Below are 7,073 nucleotides of genomic sequence, written 5' to 3'. Positions count from 1 at the left end.
GAAAAATCTGTAGAAATATCAATATTTTTAAAGTGGCTTCTTTGTTACATCTGATACAAGGACTGAAAAAGTAAATCCAATTCTACAAAGTCACACATTATTTAAATTAAATCAGACCACTGCCTTGCTGTTTATAATGAGGCCTGTGATAATGCATTCTGTGCAAAATGTACGATTGACTTACTATTGTATGCAATGTCAGGTTTTGACCAGATAGAACAGTGGCTTCACAGAGTGAATTGCTACAGAACTAGAGGCCATAGAAAAACAAAATAAATTTTCAGCTTTAAGAAGATAGATATAAATGTCCTTATGAGGCTTTTAAACACACTATTTCATCTATTTTTTCTTGTCTTATTCCCTGTATAATATGAATATTATATTAATAGCTACAGGGTTCTAAATGTATCATGCAGGGTAAGGATACAAACTCTAAAGAATGAAAAATACAGGAATTAAAGAAAACAATATATTTAAACCATTTTTCTATTACAATATTGCTTTGCTCAATTTCATTAAAACTCAGGCCATGCTTCTAGCTATAAGCCAAAGACAATATTATTTATTTAAATATGACAGCATGTCATTTAAATAAAATTGTTCTAAAGAATTAATTCATACCTTGGCCTGTTTACAAGAATAAATTCTTTTTTGAGCTATAGTTGCAGGGCTGATAGATACAAAGAAAGTGCTTTTCAAATTAAAACACATAATAATGTAGCAGCATGCTATTAAGGAAGGTGATTACATATATATCCATATTTAAGCCATTACATAAAAAAAATTTATTTTAGAGTTCATGTCATGGATTTCAAGGATTAATACAGTTGTCAGTAACAATTGCATTTGATATTTGAGGAAATTCATCCCCCTGTGCATTTCCATGTATACCGTTTTCATTTAAATCTTCGGAGCATTAAAACAAAAATATGGTATATTTACGTAATAAGAGGTTAGTACGCAATGGAGTGGGTTGCCATTTCTTTCTCCATAGTACTCAAAAGCAACTGTCAAATATTAAACACATGGAACAACTTTGTGTACCTTTTAAGATTTTTACTTTCTATATGAGTATCTATCTTTCTAACTTTGTCTACTTTCTTCAAAGTATATGGGTGTGTGCCCTGATAGTTTCTTAAAAAAAAAAAAACAATTCTTGAAGATTTCAAATAGTTGTAACTTGACATTCATGATTTCTTATAACTATCTTATAAGAATTCTTATAACTATCTTATAACTATCTTATAATTCTTATAAACTATCAGAGTTACAATATCATATGAATGGCTTCTGTCAATTTTATTTCCTTTGTACCTTGATGAGTATGGATTAAAATTTTTTTATATTTATCTAAAACAAATTTAAAACAGAGTTTTATTTTTTAAGAGATTTCATGAGCATCTTAATTTGCTTTTATACAACTGTATTAATAAAGGCATGCATTTTTAAAGTTACTAAGTATAATATTAATTTGGGGTACAAAAAAAAACAAAGCAAAACCAAAACAACCAAAAAAACCCCTCCTACCTAAGTCTACCTAATTTTATGTTAGAAAAATTAAATCTCCACTTTTGTAGTACTTCAAAAACAAACTTTTGAAATAAATCTTCTTCCTTAAATCTAAAGAGATTATTTAAGAGAAAATGGAATGAGAATGAAATTCAGTGATGAGTAATCTAAAGTATAGGTGTGAAAGAATACCATTCTGAGAGAAATACCACCTTTGAGGGAACTAGAACGGAAATAAGACAATTTATTCAAATACTCAATATCTAGGTAATTAAATCTAAAATGTATATGTTATATATTTTTTCATCATTATATCAAGACCATTTATTTACAGTTCCTTCAAAGTGTTTATTTTCTCTGTGTTGACTGAGAATGCAACTTTTTAAGAGAAGGGAGCAAAGGCTAAGCTGTCTGAGAATTCGGGCTCTGAGGTTTTATAAGTTTAGGGTACACTCAGTCATGTACAATTCTTTGCAACTCCATGTACTGTAGCCAGCCAGGTTCCTGTGTCCATGAAATTCTCGAGGCAAGAATACTATAGTGGATATCCATTCCCTTCTCCAGTGGATCTTCCCAACCCAGGGACTGAACCCGTGTCTCCTCCATTGTAGGCAGATTCTTTACCATCTGAGCTACCGGAGAAGCCCTTTGGGTTCCATAATGAGGGTTAAAACATTCAGTAGAATAGTAAGACTAGTACCCTTAGTTACAACAGAGGACAAAATGATAACCAAATAAGAAACAAGAAGATATTTCTCATTAGATAGCTAAATCTTCCAGTGAAAGATTCTAGCAGAAGATGTTATATTTGAAGAAATTATTCAGACGAATTGTTCCTTTTTCTCTGGTAGACCAATTTCTTTCTTTTATAACTTCTTCAGTTGATTTTAAGGTTTTTACTCTGAAGTGCCTAGCATGAATACAGTGCTCTGCAAGATTTTAGATGACACATTATACTTGATTGACACTTTCCTCAAAGTTACCTATTTATATATGTAAATACTGGTCTCACACTTATTGGTACAGACTGGCTCCAAACTCAGAGCCATTAATGCCAAGGACTGTGTTTTAAGCATCACTCTATTGTTGCTGCTGAAAATACTCGATGGGGCATCTCAGGCCCTAAGATATGCATCAAATGGAGGAACACAGAGTCTATTCACTTTTCTTGTAGTTTAACTTATTGAAGTGTAGGGGATTCCCAGGTGGCGCTAGTGGTAAAGAACTCACCTGCCAATGCAGGTAGAAGTAAGAGACTCAGGTTCAATCCCTGAGTACAGAAGATCTTCTGGAGGAGGGCATGGCCACACACTCCAGTATTTGTGCCTGGAGAATCCAATGGACAGAGGAACCTTGACAGGCTACAGTCCATAGGGCTGCAGAGTCAGACACTGAAGTGACTTAACAGGCACATTGAAGTATAGTTGATTTACAATGTTGTGTTAATTTCTGCTGTACAGCAAAATGAATCACATATATATATATATATACACATAATATATTATATATATATATATTATTTTTCCATAATGCTTTGTCATAGGATATTGAATATAGCTCCCTGGGCTATACAGTAGGACCTTGTTGTTTATCCATCCTAATATAATAGTTTGCATCTGTTTTTCCCAAATTCCTAATCCTTCCTTCTTCCCTCTCCCTCCTCCTTGGTAACAAGAAGTCTGTTCTCTTTGTCTGTGAGTCTGCTTCTGCTTCATAGATAAGTTCATTTGTGTCAAAGTTTTAGATTCTACATAAAAGTATTGTCACATGGTATATGTCTTTTTCTTTCTGACTGACTTCACTTAGTGTGGAAGATTAGCTTCTTATAACATTTAGAACTTGCTAATTAAATGAGTCCAAGGAATACCTTCTGACAGTTTAGAAGGTTAAAAATCAGATCAGCATTTTCAAAATCGATGTTGGTTTGATACATGATAATAACTGCCAGAAATCCATCTGATAGAAGGAAATAGTTGTCATTTAAAAAATATTATTTGATGAAATGTGTTTGTGAAGCACTCTATTATTATATATCTCCCTCCTGAATATTCAAAGGGAACATGAATAAAACAATAATTTTAAGATTTCCTACACCAAAAACATCTGCTGACTTTTAACACAGCATTTCTAACATTAATTTGAGCATGGAAGATATTTTTGAATCATTGTTTCATAGAATGGGTATTGGCGAAATCAGGCTTAAAATGATAGTGAATATGCTTAAAAACGGCTGCTGTCAATAGAAAACATTAAATCAAAATTATGCAATTTCTACATATAATCCAGGGAAAGGTAATGGTTCATATTATAATTTTCTAAAGCTTACAAATATAACAAAAAGGCTCTCTCCATAAAAGTGAAGAATTATGAAGAACTGTGTATTTCTTGTAGAAGAAAACAACATAAAGAGAAATAAATGTCAAGGTACATTTAATACAGATCTTTGCCCCTGTTGGTTGTTTGAAAACATACATTTCATCTGAATACTCTTTTCTAAAGAGGAGGACAATATACCAAAAAAACAAACAAACAAAAAAACAAAACAAAACAAAACAAAAACAGGTGGTAAATCGACTGCCTTAGCATTTACAGGAGGATAAGGAGAATATACAGACTTTTATTAGATTTTTTTAGAGCAACACTGAAGATGGATGAAAACTGTGAAAAAAGACTAGGGGCCAAGAAAGAACAGAAAATTATTTTGCTTTTGTCAAAAGAGTGGGATAGAAAATGGAATCAGTAGTAGATACCTGGAGAGTTAGTGAATCTCAGATCATGTAAAGTCTTCTTTACCATCCAGAGGTACTTGTTCTTCATTGTCAAGGTCTTGGGAAGAAACTCAGGGGTTAGTCGAAGGGCTTGATGACATTGATTTGTGGAAAACTCACCTGAAAGCATAAAGCTTCAGCGAACAAAGGGAACCACTGAGACAGGAACTGTGATTTGAGTGACCCTGAGGTATAGTTAAAGTGACCAGTTGTGAGGCTTGAGGAATAGGAGGGTAGTCTCAGATCTGGCCTAGTGACTGGATGATAGTACTATTGATGAAGATAGTTAGGATGCAGAACATATATTAGGCAAATGGGGAATAGTGATATCCAGTAAGGTCAGGGAGAGATTTTAGTAGCTTGTAAAAAATACAGATATGACCCGCCACCAGATATATGTGAATATCTAGAAAGCAAGGTGAGGAATAAAGGGTGCAGATACACCTTTAAGAATAACTAATGCATAAGCAGCATGTGATTGCATAGATAAAAAATACTAGCAGAGACAGATGGTGATATTGAGAAGGAACCATCACAGAGAGAAGAACCAGAGGATAAAGATATCAAGCATAGAGAAGCATTATATAAAGCGTATTATGAAGCTACCTCAGCAAAGAGATAGGGTAAGATCAATTCAGCGAAGGTTAGCTGAATTTGGCAATTAGAAACTCACTGATACTTTGTATAAAGAATTCTGAATTTGCAGTAAAGAAAAAGTAAGTTGTTGGTCACACTGAACTGCCTCAGGGCTTTCCATATGCCAGGACTCTTATCTTCCTCTGCTGGGTCAGCTATGGCGGCTGTGAAAATCCTAAACCCCAAGGCCGAGGTGGCCTGAGCCCAAGAAGCATTGGTGGTCAATATCAGTGCAGTGCAGGGGTTCAAGGGATGTAGGACGTGCTGAGGATCAACTTGGAACCTAAGGGCACCATGAAGATGCTTGCTTCTGGTGCTGGAGACATCAAGCTACTAAAGAGGAAAATGTGCTTCTTCATAAATTGCAAATTCAACACCTGACCACCTCCTTAACAGCCAAAGTAGCAACCACCCAGGATGACAAAATTGTGGATGGTATACTTCCAATGTCCTAATCATTAGAGAGCTCCTAAAGCACATGGCAGGAAGTGAAGAGGAACTAAAAAGCCTCTTGATGAAAGTGAAACAGGAGAGTGAAAAGTTGGCTTAAAGCTCAACATTCAGAAAACAAAGCTCATGGCATCTGGTCCCATCACTTCACGGGAAATAGATGGGGAAACAGTAGAAACAGTGTCAGACTTTATTTTTTTGGATTCCAAAATCACTGCAGATGGTGACTTCAGCCATGAAATTAAAAGATACTTATTCCTTGGAAGGAAAGTTATGACCAACTTAGATAGCATATTAAAAAGCAGAATCTAGCCAAGGCTATGGTTTTTCCAGTGGTCATATATGGATGTGAGTGTTGGACTGTGAAGAAAGCTGAACACCAAAGAATTGATGCTTTTGAACTGTGGTGTTGGTAAAGACTCTTGATAGTCCCTTGGACTGCAAAGAGATCCAACCAGTACATCCTAAAGGAGTTCAGTCCTGGGTGTTCATTGGAAGGAATGATGCTAAAGCTGAAACTCCAGTACTTTGGCCACCTCATGCATAGAGCTGACTCATTGGAAAAGACTCTGATGTTGGAAGGGATTGGGGGCAGAAGGAGAAGGGGACAACAGAGGATGAGATGGCTAGATGGCATCACTGACTCAATGGACATGAGTTTGAGTGAACTCCAGGAGTTGGTGATGTACAGGGAGGCCTGGCATGCTGCGATTCATGGGGTCCCAAATAGTCAGACACGACTGAGTGACTGAACTGAACTGAAAGCACATGGCTCTCTACATGTTTGAAGATCTTCATCCCAGAATAATTACAAAGCTATTTGAAACGTCAAAGGAAATGCACTTCAGTTTTTGGAACAAAGTAAACAAAGAGATGGACAAGGAAACACTTATAGATAGATGTGCCCTGGATATCTCTATGAACTAAAGTTCATGCTGACCTTGCTGATGTATTAACAGAAGCTACAGTGAACTCTATTTTGGGCATAAAAAGGAAAGATGAACCTATTGACCTCATCATGGTTGAGATCATGGGGATGAAACATAAACCTGAAACCAATCCTGGCTTAATCAGAGGTCTTATTTTGGACAAGGGGGCACAGCATCCTGATATGAAAAAGAGGGTAAGAGAGGTGTGCATCCTCAGATACAATGTGGTATTATTAGAATATGAAAAAAAAAACAGAGGTGAATTCTGTGTTTTTTTTTTTTAATTGCAAGAGTACAGAGGAGGAGAAACTAGTAAGAGATAAAACAAAATTCACTGAAGACAGAGTCAAAAAATAATAGACCTGAAAAAGAAAGTCTGTAGTGATTCAGATAAAGAATTTGCTATTCTTCGTTGAAAGGAAATTGACACCATTTTTTTAGATGCTTTTGAAAAGAAGGCAGACTAGATCTGAGAAGTGCTAAAAGGAGAAATACGGAAGGGCTTATGCACCAAATTCGCTTGATGACCCAAATCCTGATTGTTTGGGATGTGCAGGACTTGTCTGTGAATATCTATAGATAAATACAAGCCCAGTGTGAAGGTCAGGACACAACTTGGAGTGCATTTACCGATGCCTTGCTCACTATCCCAAAGTTCTTGTTCAGCATTCTGTTTTAAACCTTTGGAAATATTAGTTAAAATTCAAGCAAAACATTTGGAGTCATGTCTACTTGTGGATGTGGACTTGAACACAGGTGAGCCAGTGATAGCAGAAGATGT

At 35.6% G+C, this 7,073-nt stretch overlaps 1 pseudogene; it reads left to right on the top strand.

Annotated features, from left to right (window-relative positions):
• Positions 1-5,070: 5,070 nt before the first annotated feature.
• On the top strand, positions 5,071-6,871 carry LOC138446793 (T-complex protein 1 subunit zeta pseudogene; annotated as a pseudogene).
• Positions 6,872-7,073: the final 202 nt, after the last annotated feature.

This window comes from Ovis canadensis, chromosome 10 (genome assembly GCF_042477335.2).
Source record: "Ovis canadensis isolate MfBH-ARS-UI-01 breed Bighorn chromosome 10, ARS-UI_OviCan_v2, whole genome shotgun sequence".
Taxonomy (NCBI): Eukaryota; Metazoa; Chordata; class Mammalia; order Artiodactyla; family Bovidae; genus Ovis; species Ovis canadensis.
This window is presented reverse-complemented; position numbering and strand designations above follow the sequence as displayed.